This window comes from Bison bison, unplaced genomic scaffold (assembly GCF_000754665.1).
Source record: "Bison bison bison isolate TAMUID 2011002044 unplaced genomic scaffold, Bison_UMD1.0 scf7180017864472, whole genome shotgun sequence".
In the NCBI taxonomy this organism is placed as follows: Eukaryota; Metazoa; Chordata; class Mammalia; order Artiodactyla; family Bovidae; genus Bison; species Bison bison.
This window is the reverse complement of record NW_011495033.1, coordinates 9174428-9191459: the sequence shown is the minus strand read 5'-3', so window position 1 is coordinate 9191459 and position 17032 is coordinate 9174428. Positions and strand designations below refer to the sequence as shown.

The 17032-nt window shown below is 42.3% G+C and overlaps 1 long non-coding RNA gene across 1 annotated transcript; it reads left to right on the top strand.

Annotated features, from left to right (window-relative positions):
• The first annotated feature begins 12348 nt into the window (after nt 1–12348).
• Nucleotides 12349–17032, top strand: LOC105004007. Its single transcript, XR_827175.1, has 3 exons — nt 12349–12484; nt 13435–13808; nt 16501–17032. It is a non-coding gene; the product is annotated as an uncharacterized LOC105004007 (long non-coding RNA).

The window sequence follows — 17032 nt, the reverse complement described above, 5'->3', positions numbered from 1 at the left end:
GGTGGTGTCATCTGCATATCTGAGGTTATATTTCTCCCAGCAATCTTGATGCCAGCTTGTGCTTCATCCAGCCTGGCATTTTGCATGATGTACTCTGCATATAAGTTAAATGAGCAGGGTGACAATATACAGCCTTAACATACTCCTTTTCCAATTTAGAACCAGTCTGTTGTTCCATGTCCAGTTCTAACTGTTGCTACTTGACCTGCATACAGGTTTCTCATGAGGCAGGTAAGGTGGTCTGATATTCCCATCTCTTTAAGAATTTTCCAGTTTGTTGTGATCCACACAGTCAAAGGCTTTGGCGTAGTCAATAAAGCAGAAGTAGATATTTTTTCTGGAACTCTCTTGCTTTTTTGAGTGCCCTCTTTGTAGTGGGCACTGAAAAGTCCTGCAGCTCACTTCTTGGTTTTTACCCAAAGAGGTTCAAGACATGTCCACACAGGGACTTCTCTGGTGGTCCTGTTCACTTGGCCTGGAGGGTCGGTCCAAAGCACAGCTCGAAGTTGACTTTCAGGTTGAAATACTAGGACCTGGAGGCCTCGGTGCAGTGCTGCGGAGCAGACACTTAAGGGTCTTCTGTGCCCGCCGGTCATCCATGTCCAGACCCACGTCCCATTTCAGAAAGCCGGGGCTCAGGAGGTGGCCTTGAAACCCGCCCCTGGGTCTGGCCTCCATGGGGCCGCTACCTGGACCTCACATCTTCTGCCCATTTGAGGAGCCGGAAGACCCATGAGTTGGAGGAGAGGCCCATCATGGTCGACCTTTATATTTTCTGGAGCAGAAGTTCAATAGGCTGCAAGAGCACATAAATATGTTTGGAAAAGGCTCATTGAAACCTTGAGAGTGAATTTTTTAAGTTTAAGATTTTAAAAATCTTTATATTATCTGAATTTGGGGAATTGCTAATTTTTCTTATTCCTTAAGCCATGATTTTTACAAGACAAGACTTAGTCTAATGCGATATATAATATGTATTTAAAACTACAACCACAGTTTAAAAATCCTGCAGTCTCTCCTTAAATGTCAACCTTGACTGTTTTCTTTGACATAGATTAAGGGATTGAGTCTTTGTCTTTTCTCACAAAAGATCAAAGGAGTGTTCTATAAACTGCCTTAAAATCATTACTGTTTTCAAACCATTTAGTTCCTAACATTGTATATTTTATTTAGTGCTTTGTATATGTGTCTGAAAGAGTTCTGAGTGTCTGGAGCAGGCTCTAAAGCCACACTCCTTCTCAAATAGGACTGGAACCCAGTTGCACCTCAGATTAGAATTTGAACCCCGGATCCCTGGTTCAGGAGGGGATTCAAGCCCACTGTCTTTCAGTTAAAACAGCTCATCTGGTGTCAGACTTATTGAAGCTCAGGTTTTATCTCCTCACAGAAAGAAGTCAACATGAGGCAAAGCAGTTGGCAAAGAGTAAGTGTATTAGCATAGGATGCTTGTGAGAGATACTAGTGGGCAGGCAAGGGAGTGCAACCCCAAGAATAAAGAGGGCTACATTTTTGTAATCAAAGAAAGAGTGGGGAGGGGAGAAGACTATCGTTTTCTCCTTCTTGAGTAGACATTAAGTCTTGTTACCAAATGTTAGGTCTGTGTGCCTGACACAGTGAGGCCAAACAATATCAGAGAGAGGTTTATTGCAGGGCCATGCAAGGAGATGGGTGGCTCATGCCTTAAAAACCCTGAACTCCCAGAAAGCTTTCAGCAAAGCCCTTTTATAGGAAAGGTGAGGGGAGGGGTGTGGTTAGTTATTGCAAACTTCTCAGTACCAGGTCATGGTCAGATCACAGTGTCCTTATAGACCCCCACCAAAACAAATGTTATTCTCTGTTCTGACAAGAAAGGGCAAGGTCCCAAGACTCGGCTTTCACTTTCCCAGGCCCAGGCCCTGGCTAAGAGGAGGACTGCCTGTGCAGGCCAGTTACCCTGCCTGGGAGTATTCATCAAGTACCTGGTCTGGGTCTTTTCACCAGGGCCTGGGCCTGGCTAGTGGGTGGCCCTGGTGAGGGCTCTGGAGCTCTGCAAGATACAGCTCTCACCGTGTCCCTGGGACCCCCACTCACCTTCTAGTCCTGAGGCTGGAGGGCATGGCGGGCCCTGGGGAGAAGGCTGTGATCCACCTCTCACCACACTCTCTGTGGCTAGGACCACTGTGAGGCTGACTGCTAGTGGAGTGGAACCTCTGGCTAAGGGTTGAGCACTAACAACTGCATGCCTACCCCGCCCTCGTTGCAGGCTTATATAGTTAATTTCTCCTCGATCCCTGTATGATATAACCAGGACTGTCAGGGTGCTATTCAGATCATATGTATTAGCCAAAGGGTGGTAGCATATTCTAGAATATGGTAATGCATCTCAGGTTTCAGTATAAAGTCCCCTTTCACCTGGGTTCTTTCTCCTTTCATCTATATTCCTGTCTTAGCTACATGCAAAAATGCTGCTCTTCAGCATCTCTGACTTCATGGAACAAGATTCAGACCCCATTCTGTTGTCTTGCGTTTTAACTGTGAGCTCTTGTGGCTTGAGTGTGCCTCGTGCTTAGATGGACCTGGTAGACTAGATTGTTGCTAGGTGACTGGATTCTTTTCTTGAGTGGTCATTACCTTAGAATAGTCTCCCAGACCCCCTTAAAATTCCCTCTCTTTCTTTAATCCTCTAGTGGTATTTCAAAACAATTTAATTATCCTGTTACTGCTGCTAAGTCACTTCAGTCGTGTCTGACTCTGTGCGACCCCATAAACGGCAGCCCACCAGGCTCCCCCATCCCTGGGATTCTCCAGGCAAGAACACTGGAGTGGGTTGCCATTTCCTCCTCCAACGCATGAAAGTGAAAAGTGAAAGTGAAGTCGCTCAGTCGTGTTCAACCTTTAGCGACCCCAGGGACTGCAGCCTTCCAGGCTCCTCTGTCCATGGGATTTTCCAGGCAAGAGTATTGGAGTGGGGTGCCATTGCCTTCTCCGTTAATTATCCTACTCTAGACCTATTTCATGTTCATTGCTGAATAATATTCCATCATGCGAGTATACTACATATATCCACTGTTGTAACAATAGATAATTTGGTTGTTTTCTGTTTGGGACCATTGAGAACAGTTAATCTATGTGTACATGTTGGCATATTTCTAAATATATATTTAAAATATGACTAGAAGTGAAGGTAAATGAATATACATTTCTAAGAAGACCCTGAAATGGAATTTATTTTTCTGAACTTTTAAAGAGTTTACCATTGACTTTCTTTTGTCTGATTTTATCTCAGGATTTCCTTTTCCAATGTGCATGCATATCACCTCTTTGAACATCAAAAGTCATGACTTTTGAAAGGAAAAGTGAGGAAAGTGAGGTTTGATTGTATATTGGTTCAAAAACTTAAGTGGGGCTGTGAGAAAGAAGACCTCATTAGGGAACCATTATAAGAATGGGGAGGCAGGGGAAAGTGGCAGTAAATTAGAGAGGACCCATATGCACGTGTGAAAAAGGAATTTCCTGAATAAGTTAGTGTGAATTCATAATCAGAAAGGGAAACAAGAGACTTGAATGTGAGCACTAGAAAGGGTGTGAAGATAACAAACTGTTAAATCAAACAGCCTTCTGTACCAGCATCTGGTAGGTCTGCTAAGCCAGGGCATCCATTTGTGGAATGCAGGATATTCAAGATAGGCAGAGGGAAAGAAGGGCAATGACCCACCTGCTATGTCTAGAGGAATTAATAAATCAGGCATCTGCAAATCAGAAGGTACTTCTGTTTCCCCAGATACTAAAACAATAACCTCCCTTTCCTCCTTCCCCACCTCCTCCCACCTCAGCACACATGAACATCACTTGATTTTGTTCCCTGACCTCAGGCTTCTCACCCAATCCGTGCTGCCTGTTCTTTGTGGCCAGCTGTCTCACACAGTAGTCCTTTCACCTGCCTGGAACTGGGCACAAACACTGCACAGCAGAATCATTCCACCTCGACTGCACAGACATATCCACGGAGGGCCCCCGATCATGCACTTCAAGGAATGTGATGGCATAGTGCATCTCACACCTCTGGGTTCAGAAATGATGGACTGTCAACTTCCTAATACAGTGATCAATAGAAGCACTCATGGCGGTAAGATCTAGTTTCTTTTTTCACTTCCAGTGACAGTGACTTGATGGGTCTTATCGTGCACACCAAAAAATATGTACCCTCCCTCAGTGTTTATAAATGCAGAAACACCTGAGGAGACACTCAGTAAAGCATTGGGACTCCTTTGTTGAGAACATCTTAAATTCAACCCGTGTGGACTTTACGTAAGGTTGAGCTTTTCCAGGTACTGAAGGTGGTGAGCACTAGCAAATTAAGCAGCGGCTGAAGCCTCTGTGTTACCTTGATTTTGTACATGAACCTGAGCTTTCTATGGACTTAACACCTTGGAACATTTGTAAGAGTCTGAATCCCGCCTTTGAGGAATGCCAGTGCTTCCTGAGAATTCATGACGACAGTAGACATTCTCTGTCTGTGGTTCAATGAGGGGCACAGGTAGCTAGTCCTGTAACCAAGGCCTCTGATGTTCCATGATTTCACAGAAATCAGAAAGACATCTCCCGGGTGCAACTCATCTGAACAGCCTTTTGAAAGTTGAAGGCAGATACAGTCATACTCCATGGCTTTCATAATCATAGACTTTGTTCTCAGTCTCAGCCTTGGTCACTCCCCCTCCAGAGTTCTGCAGGCAGATGTTGCATGCACGATGCTTTCTTTCTGCTTTCTTCTGCAGTTGAGGGTTCGTTCCACTCCTGTGCTCATTCCTAGGGGTGACTTTTCCTGCGTTTTAAACATACACAGCAAACTCATTTTCAGATCAGTCTTGAGACTCATCTTCTCAACATTTGTGCTGGTCTTACCCTGAAATGTTCTCCTAAAATACAGGAAGACACACCATTAGAACAGGACAAGCACAGGGAAGCAAATTACTATTTTGAGGCTATTCTTTTGAAGTTGGTTCACTTCGTCTGTTCCCACAGAACTTGAGCCCAGATTCATACAGGAATTAAGTGTGCAAGACAGGTGGAGAAGCCAAGTCTGACATGAGCCCATTGCCACCAGAGAAACGGTCAAGAGGTGATTTTTCTGCTGTGATTTTGATAACAGTTTCTGCAATGTTCTCCTTGGACCTGGAAAGCTTTCAGGGTCAGGGTATTTCTAGGGTGCGCTGATGCGTATGGCTTTTCTTGGTGCTTTGTCTTTCCTCTCTCACTTAGACCTGGGCAATCTCAGATTATTTTTTAGCCCAAGTTTTGAAAAGAGCAAATCTGATTGAGTTTGTTACTTATCTTTGTTGCAATGGAACAAATTCTTTAGATTTCTCTGGTCCAAGCAGTTCCTATCTTGTGAGGGAAAAAAGTATATTCTATACTTTTTTTGCCTTCTCCAACGCAGGAAAGTGAAAAGTGAAAGTGAAGTTGCTGAGTCTTGTCCGACTCTTAGCGACCCCATGGACTGCAGCCCACCAGGCTCCTCCATCCATGGGATTTTCCAGGCAAGAGTACTGGAGTGGGGTGCCATTGCCTTCTCCGATTCTATACTTTAGTATATTATATTTTACGTAATAAAAATATATCGTATACACACACACATTTAGTTTGTTTGGAACTAACAAATTATTGACTATTTGTTGGGAACAACCAGTCTGGTAGGTTGAGGTGTGTTTCATCATTTCCTAAATGCAATCCAGTTGTCCCAGCAAATAGGACTGGAACCACTGGATATCTACATACAAAAGAAAAGAACTTCAATTCGTAGTCTTCACACCATTTACAGAAGTGTACTTAAAATGTTTCATAAACCTAAATGTAAAGCCTAAAATCATGTGGAAATGAATGAAGACCGCCCAAATGATAACAGGTAGAGCTCTGTTTACTCAGAGCTCAGTATAGTAAGGCACTCGGCCACCCTCATTTGTTTGAGATGGCAGAAACTCGGAAGCTTTATAGTGAAAAGACAGAGGAACACTCAGGGATGACCTGATTTGAGGTTGTTCTAAGGAAGCTGCACTGTGGCTCAGCTGGTAAAGAGTCCACCTGCAATGCGGGAGACCTGGGTTTGATCCCTGGGTTGGGAAGATTCCCCTGGAGGAGGGAAAGGCTATCTACCCACTCCAGTATTCTGGCAGTCCATGGGTTGCAAAGAGTCAGACATGACTGAGCGACTTTCACTTAGGGAAGCTAGAAGTGGGCTTACTGGAAGTGGATTATCTCATATCACTGGTTTGGAGACCTCATTTAGCTTTGTTTGGTTGGGCCAGAGTTGAAACTGGAGGAAGTAATTTCGCAGCTGTTGATCAAGTTCTGACTACAGTTGACTAGTTGCTGCAGGGGGTTGTGGTTAGGTTGGGAGGTCAGAGTTATGAATCAGGTTTGAGTCACAACTAAAGGCTATGATCAGAGGTCTGTTTTGATGTACGGTTTGGCCAGTATCCATTTGTATATTCAATCTCTCAACTTCTGAACTTCCGGAGGAAAACAGAATTTTTACCTTGGGTTCAGCAAACAATTCTTAGAGCTGACACTAAATGCATAATACATAAAAGAAAAAAAATTGATTTATTGGACTTTAAAAATGCCTCCTTAACAGTGAAAGACACTCTTAAGAGAATTACAATATGAGCCCTTGGCCAGAAGAAACTATGTGTAATTGATTATATGATAAAGAACTTGTATCTCAACTTACTCTTGAAAGGCAATAACAGGAAAACAATTTAAAAATGGATAAAAGAGGGAATTCTCTGGCAGTCCAGTGGTTAGGGCTCCACACTGCCACTTCAGGGCGCTTAGGTTTGATCCCTGGTCAGGGAACTAAAGATCCCACAAGCTGTGTGGTACAGTCAAAAATTAATTAATTAAATAAGTATCTTTTTAAAAACTATAATGAGATAACATCATTAGTCATTATTTCCCTAATGACTAATTAATTAAAACTAATTAATTAATTAATTAATGACTAATTAAAACTACCCACCCATTGGAATGGTGAAAATGATTTAACCATACCAGGTGTCTGCAAGGATATGGAGGAAAGGGAACTCTTGTATTGTTGTAGCCACGCGTTCCGGGAAACAAACTCACTCAGAAGGGCAATGCAGATAGTGGAGTGCAGTTTATTACACCGGCGGGCCCAAGGCAGAGTCTCCTCTTAGCCAAGGACCCCGACCAGTTTTTGTGAAAACCTTATATACTCTAAGTGTACGTGCCCAAACCCTCCTCCCCAAATTCCTTGAAACTAGTCTGGACAAGGCAAAGGAGAGATACGATCAAAGTTAACCCCTGATTCATGTGTCATAACCCTAGATAGTAAAACAGTGGACATTTCTCAATAGGCCTGTGGTCATACCCTGATAAGCATAACGGAATTTATGACTCTGTTCTGTTTACAGAGATAATTAGCATATTATTTTAGGCGACGGAGAGTCTAGGTAAAAGTCCTGAGGCTCCTTCATGGGCAGAGGCGGGGTCTGGTTTTCCAGTTGGTATGTTGTTTCCATAAGTACTGGGCATCTAGCTCAGAGTCCACAGTCCAGCCCAAGATGGAGTCCTGCTTTCAAGATGGAGCCTGTTCTGTCTATTTCCTCCTTCAATAGCACTTTCATTTGTAACAGTCATAAACTGGAAAACCCAAATGCCCAACAACGGAAACAAGTTTTAGTTATCCATATGATGAATTATTGCTCCCTATAAAAAAGGAAAGAACTATTGGTACCCACAACATGAATGATTCTCAGAATAATTATTCCGAGTGAAAGACGCCAGACAAAAAAGGAGTGCGTATTTGATTCCATTGTATAAAAGTCTAGAAAATGCAAACTCTTCTGTAGTGACAGGTAGCAAATCAATTGTTTCTTGCAGATGGTAGCAGAGTATGGAAAAGTGGGAGAGAGAGATTGCAAAAAAGATGGTATGTATGTTCGATATCTTGATTGCAGTGATGGTTTCATATGTGAAAATTTATATAATTTTACATGTTAAATATATACAGGAGACTTCCCTGGTGGTCCTGTGACTAAGACTCTAAGCTCCCAAAGCAGGCATCCAGGCTCAATCCCTGGTCAGGGAAATAGATCCCACATACTGCAAATAAGAGTTTCCATGCCACAACTATAGATCCCCCATGCCGCTACTAAGACCCAGCACAGCCAAATAAATAAATAAACAAATATTTAAATATGTGCAGTTTGTTATTTGTCAAAATACCCAAATAACTCTATTAAAAACTACATACATGAATGATTTTGAGAAAATAAGTAAAAATATTTTATCATACAGAAAGTCCACTGCATATGAAAGATTTCTGTTTCTCAAGTCCAATTTCTAAGTCCAACGGAGTTGTGGGTTAAGTTTTATTTGGAGGAAAATGAGGACTGCAGCCCAGGAGGCAGCATCTCAGCTCTGAGAGACTGCTCCAAAGTGGCAGTGGGGGAAAGTCAATATATAAGGTTTTGGTGAAAGGGGAGTTCAATACCATGAAGCACTCAATTTACAAAAGGTTTTCTGTTAGTCATGAGGGTCTGATGTCACCATGAAGGGATTTAGTGCTTCTCTAGATATGAGGAGATGCAAGGATTGAGATCTTGAAATCTGTTTCTAGAAACATTGACTATCTAAAGACCTGTCTCATCAGATTCCCTGGAGCACAGAGTGCCTCACTCCACCCTGAACTCTCACAGGGGTTGTTGAAAGTCAACAGCTATAGCGGCATGGGGCTCACTCCGTAGTGGCAGATGGCAAACCCCTTGTCATTGGCAATGCCCTTGGTAAATGCCAATTTGTAGCTGACAACACATATGACAAACATATGCCAGACACGTGAACCAGCTTAAACATGCGAATGTACATTTACATCTTTGAAAGTCTGAAACTTGAAGATTTATGTATAGGGGCCTCTGTTGTTCAGTCACCTGGTCGTGTCTGACTCTGCGACCCCATGGGCTGCAGCATGCCAGGCTTCCCTGTCCCTCACTGTCTCCTGAAGTTTGCCCAAGTTCATGTCCATTGCATCAATGATGCCATCCCAACGGATCCAGCCAGAAAGTAGGGGCCTTACTGTAATATAATTGGTTCACAAATCAGTAGGCTGTTTATGTGCCTGCTAATGCTAAGTTTCTTCCCATAGGAACTGTATCTCTGAAGAATTAGTGGTATAGACTCTGAAATTCTGCATACTCCAGATGGAGGCCTTTGCCCCCAGATTCATTTGAGAACAATCACCAGCCCACCCTATCCTTTATTTTGTATATTGTAAAGTTACACTGCTCACACCTGCCAAGTCCTTTCTCAGTGGAAATCAGGTGCTTGGTGTAGAAAACTGCAGGCACATCTACTACTGAAAATTACCTCAACAAAATAGCAGAAAATGCTCTTTCCTCCCTTACAGGTGCATTAAAACAGAAAGTGTTCCATTTCATAAAACTGCTCTTACAGATTTCTTTTCTAGCAAAGGAATCCTTCAAGACACCTGGTCTTCAGAGGTTGTTACTCTGACCTGGGAACTGTGTATTAACCTTGAGAGATACTGTAACTATGAGCCATTGTTTACTTAACGTCCTGTTGCCAAGAAAAGAATACTGAGATTGGTTTCTGTTTCCTGGTAGACATACACACCTTGAGGTTTCATAATCAGGACACAAGTGGATCATCTTATTTCACTCTTTGTCCACTTGTAAGAATGGCTTAAAATTTGTAATTGCTCATTTTCCTATTTAAACAAAAGACTTGAAGAGTTGGGACATTTAAATGAACACTTTTGACACAGGAAGCTGTCAGGCTTAGTGGCTTATCTTTCCTGCTTCTCTGGCCACAAGAACTCTCACCTTTGCCCGTCACAGACTGAAATGGAATCAGTTTCTATTTCCCCAACCAAGGTAGGCGTAGCTTTGCCACATTCCAATACAGGAAGGTCAGGCAAACATTAGCCACAGCCCCATGTCCTTCTAGCAGCTCCACCCTCTGGAGACCCACTATGGGTCTGGGAACTGGGAGGAGCTACCACAAAAGTCCCTCTGTCAAGCATCTCCTCCCTACCTTACTAGTCCTCAAGAATTTCCTTCTGACAGTCGTGTGCAGAAGGAAATGGAATCACTGAAGCCTAGCCTCTGCAGACAGAACACACCAGAGCTCTAGTTAGCCATTTGATGGGGGGAGGCGGGCACAGGGCTTTGCGGGCTATGTGTAATGAACCGGACACTACAAGGCTTGGTTTGGTGAGATTTAGGCCATGATGCTGTGTACCACATCCAGAGTGATGGAACAGCTGACCATCCATTGCTAGTTTTGAAGACGAAGGGATCACAAGCCAGGGTGAAGGAGGAGATAGAACAGGCTTGATCTTCTGCCTGACCTTCCTGTATTGGAAGGTGGCCAAGCTACACCTACCTTGGTCGGGGAAATAGAAACTGATTCCATTTCAGTCTGTGAGGGGCAAAGTCTGTGGACTTCGAGCTATATGCCCAGTATCAATGGAAAGTATCAATGGAAACGACATACCAACTGGAAAACCAGGCCCCCGGAAGGAAGAGCCCCAGGGCTCTCCATCGCCTAAAAGAATACCCTAATTATCTGTGTAACTGAATAGAATCATACATTCTTTTATGCTTATTGGGGTATGACCACAGGCCTATTGATAATTGTCCACTGTTAACTACCTAGGCTTAAGGCATACAATCACGGGTTTAAGGCATATGAATCACGGGTTAACTTTGATTGTATCTTTCTTTTCCTTTGTTCAGACTAGTTTCAGAGAATTTGGGGAGGTGGGTTCGAAGATGAACACTTAGGGTATACAAGGTTTTCACAAAAACTGGTTGGAGTCCTTGGCTAAGAGAAGACTCTGCCTTGGGCCCTCTGGTTTAATAAACTGCACTCCACTATCTGCATTGTCCTTCTGAGTGAGTTTGTTTCCCGGAACGTGGCCACAACAAGGGAATACTGGCAACCTAGAAGCTGGAAGAGCCAGAAGTGTAATCTCCCCTAAAGCCTCCAGAAAGGAATGCTGTCCTACTGACATCTTGATTTTAGCTAGTGAGACCCATTTTGGACTCCTCATCCCGAGAACTGTATGGTAATAAATTTACATTGCTTTAAGCCTATAAGTTTGTGGTAATTTGATATAGAAGCCATTGGAAGCTAAAATTGTGATTCAGACTGTGGTACCATTGTCATTAACTGACACATTCTCCCGTTCAGCAAAGGATCACAATGATTCCACAGTATCTTATGAGAGAAATAGGACATTTAAAAACAGTTCTCATGATGTTGTCTCAGGAACCAAGACCTTTTCAGAGGAGCCATTAGGTCAAAACTAATTTCGTTTTCATACCAAGACATTATTTACCTCGTCACTCTCATTTTTTCACAAATATACAATGAAGTTTTCCAGGGGTTTCATGATATTTGATATTTAACAGACATAATACAGAAGCAGATACAAAAATCTAGCTATCTTCTCTTAAACCAGATATCAGGGCTTTGGAGAATTATGAAAGAAAGTCACTCTTCTCACTAAAATTTTTGTTGGAAATATATAAGTTTTCATTAAAACATGGGATTAATGTCATTTTTGATAGTATTTTAGAAAGATACTGTCTTTGCCCCCACCTCCCCATCCCTGGTAACCACTATTCTTGTCTCTGTTTTATGACTTTAGCTTTTTAGAGTCCACATATCAGTAATATCTTGCAGTATTTGTCTACCTCTGTCTGACACACCTCACCTAGCATAATGCCCTGAAGTTTCATCCATATTGTCACAAATAGTAGGATATCCCAAGGGCATATTTTAATGAAATGATGGATCTAGGTAACAATCACCAGTGAATGCTGTAACTACAAGGATAGTGGTTCTATACCTTGACTGCCCAGGAAAACTGTTTAAAAATCTCAGTGTGGGGACTTCCCTGATGGTTCAGGGACTAAGACTCCACATTCCCAATGCAAGGGACCTGGGTTCAATCCCTGATCAGGGAACTAGATCCTCCAACCAACAGCAAAGATCCCGAGTGCCGCAACTAAGACCCAGCACAGCCAAATACATACTAAAAACATAAAAAGTCTCACTGTGTAGGCTGCACTCCAGACCAAGTAAATAAGAACCTCTGAGTTGACTGTAAAGGTCCCCGGATGATTTCAAATATGCAGCCAAGGCTGAGGACCAACCACTTCACTAGGTGAAAGGTTGATGGGAAACTTTATAATAGATGAATCAGAATGACAGCATCTCAGTCAACTCACCAATCAGAGGTGATTATGAGGCATCATGTACATGCAAATGTGCAGCACTGCCTAGGAGGTATTCTGGCAAACAGCCTCCCCCTCAACAGACAAACGCATCAGTGAACCTAAGAGTATTCGGTCCTATAGGTCTAATTGCCGGGTTAGGTGAAACACAGGAGTCAAGGAAGAAATTAAACAGTACCACGAGGAGGCAATCAACTGGATCATGAATGTAGGAAATTCAACAGGCAAGTAACTTGGGGGAAAAGGGAGGATTCAAGCTATAGATTAAGAGAGACTTAAGTCATGTGAAGAGTTGCCTCATTGGAAAAGACTCTGATGCTGGGAGGGATTGGGGGCAGGAGGAGAAGGGGACGACAGAGGATGAGATGGCTGGATGGCATCACCAACTCGATGGACGTGAGTTTGAGTGAACTCTGGGAGTTGGTGATGGACAGGCAGGCCTGGCGTGCTGCAATTCATGGGGTTGCAGAGTTGGACACGACTGAGTGACTGAACTGAACTGAACTGAAGTCACCTATCAACTAAATGCAATGTGTGGACCTTATTTGGATTGTGATTTTTTGAAAAAAAAAAAAAAGTAACAAAGCAAAACTTGTGACAGTCTTATCTGGTGAAGATATTTGCTGTCATGTATATAAGTAAAATGATATACTGCCTAGGATTTGCTTTAAAATAATCTAGAAAACGGGGCTTCCCTGGTAACTCAGCTGGTAAAGAATTCGCCTGCAGTGCAGGAGACCCCAGTTCGATTCCTGGGTGGAGAAGATCCCCTGGAGATGGGATAGGCTACACACTCCGGTATTCTGGGGCTTCCCTGGTAGATAAGCTGGTAAAGAATTCGCCTGAAATGCAGGAGACCTGGGTTTGATTCCTGGTTGGGAAGATCCCTTGAAGGAGGGCATGGCAAGCCTTGAAGGGTGAGGAATTCTTAGGTGAACAAAGAGAGCGCAGAATCAGAGACACTAAGAACACTCTTCATAGGTTCAGAGATCCCTAACTACATGGAGAGTGGTGAACAGCCTTATGCAGCTGATGCAAAATGCATAGGGGCTGGGGACGGTTTGGTGTCCCCATATTTTCTTCTTTTTTTTTGACCCCTAGGTCTCTTTTATTTTTTTTTCCTAAAAATTTTTATTTAAGTGTAATTGATTTACAATGTTGTGTTGGTTTCCAGGTTTTCTACCTACTATGTGAAATACAAAAGACAGAAAGAACCACTTCCTGTCTTCAGGAATCATATGATTTCCTTGAGGAAAGTGTAGCATTATGCAAGTAAAGAAAAAAAAGTAAATGCTGAAGTGAATCCTGTGTGACACCGACATTGAGGACTACAATTGCTTTTGCTCAGCACCGGGGAGAAGTGGTCTTTTGGCTTAAGATAATGAAGTGTTATGAGAAGAGAGAGAGACCTAGATTCAAGTCCTAACTCGGCCTTTTCCTGGTTCTGTGACCGCCAGGAAATCATTTTGACAGCTTTAAGCCTCATCTGGACTCAAAGCCAGGGACTCACGTTCTTGACTTTTTGCTCCATCAGTACCTCAGTTCCAGGTGTGAATTTTTATTTCAGTTACTGTTATGTAACAAAGCACCCTCAAAATTAGTGGATTAAATTAGAACCAGTCTGTCTGCTTGGAATTCTGTCAGTTGAGTGGGCCTCAGCTGGGCGGTTCTGCTGCTGCTCTCCATTGTTACCCCAAAGTCATGAAGGCACATATTTTAAAGGAGGTGGAAAGCGGCCTGGGCTGGAGCATCCAAGACAGAGCTTTGCACTCACACTGTTGGTGCCATGGAGGTCCTGGGTCGGGGCAAGAAGCAGTGGGAGCACTGGCTTGGCTGGGCCTTTTTCTTGCTCCATGGGGGCTCTGCAGGTGGGTAGCCATCCTTGTTATGTGACAGTTCAGATCTCTCAAGAGCACAAAAGCAGAAGCTGCCAGACTTCTTAAGACTGAGGCCCAGACCTGACAGAGCATCATTTCTATCTCATGTTGCTTAAAGCCAGTCTTGAACCCAGCCCAGATTCAAGAGAGGAACCTGCCCAGAACCACGAACATGTAGCCTACTGGGAGTCACTGATGTAAACAGATTGCCCACAGTACACATTTTTCCTTTTGAAAGTTTTCAAAAAAGCATGTTTTAAGGCTAACTATAAAAAAGACAAGGTAGCTGTGCTTATGAGTATAGGCTTGAGCCAGACTAAGCTGGAGTTGCACGTGGACAGGACGTGGGCAAGCTAATCTCTCTTTAAGCCCCTTGTGTTGCTTATCTAGAGATGCTTCCTTCATAGGGCTGTGGTAGAACTGAAAAGAGATAATGGGTCTAAGCACCTTGCACACAGTAGGTACCCAGTAGATGATAGCTACAGTGTATTGTTATTAAAGTTGCCATGGTGGTTGTATTATTGTTATTATTAATTACTGAAATAATTACTAATTATTATTAATTAGACAAGTGACTAATATAGCACATTTCTCATAACCTAAGGAGGAATGTTACTTTCATTATCTTCTTCAATTTCAGTTGACAGTTTTAAGTGTTTATTTTGCTCTTTTAATGAATTTTCAGGTCATTCTCTAATTTTAAAGTATCTGTCATTTTCTACTAGCAAAATAATTGGGAAATCAAATTCTTAGGTGAAATGTGAACGATGAAAACTCCTTCTACCTCTCACAAAATCTTGGAAACACACATTTTAGGAGAGATAGTGATGTATCAGTTAATTTTCTGAAAACACACATACAAACACAGTTCTGTATGAAAACATTATTTTATACCCATTGTATTTTTTCATGTTTAAGTGTAAAGATGCTTCCAAGTCAGGACTATAACATCAATTTATGGATTTTTTTTAGTGAGGAAAAAATGCCTTTTACTGTTGTATGAATGAGTTGTCAAGTATATATTCCCAAGAGTTTTGGATGACTTAGTATTAAGGTATAAACGTGATGACCTTTGGGCATTGTGAGAGCTCATTTTCCTCATGTTAACTTTAAAAGCAGTTGAACTGATTAGATTCAGCAGCAGTGGGAACTTTGTAAACAAATTTTAATACTTTGTTACAGTAGAAGGTTTTAGTGAAAAATTGGTTCAGAATACTATTAACATAAACACTGTATGTTTCGGGCTTCCTTGGTGGCTCAGATAGTAAAGAATCGCTTGCAATGCAGGAGGCTGGGTTTAATCCCAGGGTCAGGAAGATCGCCTGAAGAAAGAAATGGCTACCCACTGCAGTATTCTTGCCTGGAAAATTCCATGAGCTTTTGGAGCCTGTGGGCTACAGTCCATGGGGTCACAAACAGTCAGACACGATTGAGCAACTAACACTTTTTGTATATTGCAGTTTCCTTTTTGAGTCCTCCAGTTGGGTATCGTTTGTATTCTTCTTAAATCTGCTTTGTTACAAACCCTCATAATTCTTCCCTAGGATAGCTAGGTAGCATTGGGGGCTGGTTGGTTGTCCACCACACAAGAAGTTCCTTTGTAAGGAAAATTCCTTTGCAAGGGAAAGAAAGACACGCGTTATATAGCAGATAGCATCTTCAGCAAATACATAACTTACTGGTTTGTAGGAACTCCTTAAAATGGGATCTGTAAGCACTAAACAGTTTGCTGCAGTGGAAAGACTGTGGTCCTTGGAGTCAGACTATTTCTGGCCCTTGGAAGTGATGGGAAAGTTATTTGACTTCTTTGAGCTTCACTTTCTTCAGCATAGACAATACAGACCTACCTCTCAGAGTCGGGAGATTGAATGAACTATCCATGAACACAGGGAATGTGGTAGGGACATGTGCATGTTAGTGCTCCTTGTACCTTGAATTAAGACTTAAACTTGAAGAACTTTTGAAAAAAAGCTGAAAATAAAAACTCAGCTAAAATATATAATACATAATGAATGCTCACACACACACAAAAATACTTCACACTTGCAAGTGTGAAGAAATACAGTCAGAAATTCACTTTACAAAGTACTCATTTTAAAAATGAGTTTCAAAAAGCCAAAGCAAATGAACTTGATTCATTGTATAACTGGATTGAAGGTGAGTGAAACTTTGACTTCTGAACTGCTTCAAGGAGAAGAAAATAATTCCAAGGTAATATCAGATTTGAAAGAGCAATGGTTGAAAGTTGATGAACAAAAAGGACCAGGCTTATAAGGTAGCACAAGTAGCCGAGTTTGAAATAGATTCTCCCTTCCTTGGCCCTCTTTCCTCTGAGCTCACCTGCTTCCTTTTATTCAAAACAGGGTCCGTCTCATCCCCAGTTGAAAAAATGTATGAAATTTTCTCTGAAATGAAAACTGACTTTACCCACCAGTGACTTCTGCATGTGCTGTACCTGTTACAGATGAAGAACCTACCTCAGAGGATTTTTAGGGCAGTAAAACCACTGTGTCTAATACTGTAATGATGGATATATGTCATTATATGTTTGTTGAGACCCACAGACGGTTCAACTACAAGAGTGGACCCTAACGTCATCTGTGGACCTTGAGTGATGCCTATGTGGCCGTGTAGGTTCGTGGATTGTAAGAAATGTACCACCGTGGGGCGGAAAACCTATAATGGGAAGAGGTTTCTGTGTGTGGTGACACAACATACTCTGTATTTTCTGCTCAGTTTTGCTATGAATTTAAAACAGCTCTAAAAATTAAGTGTATTCATTTAAAAATAAATGAGATAAGTGTTACAGCTCTTTTAGAATTTGTCTAGCAGGCTTTCCGGTTCGCACCGGAAAGCCCCCCCCCAAAAAAAAAATAAATGAGATACATGTGAGGC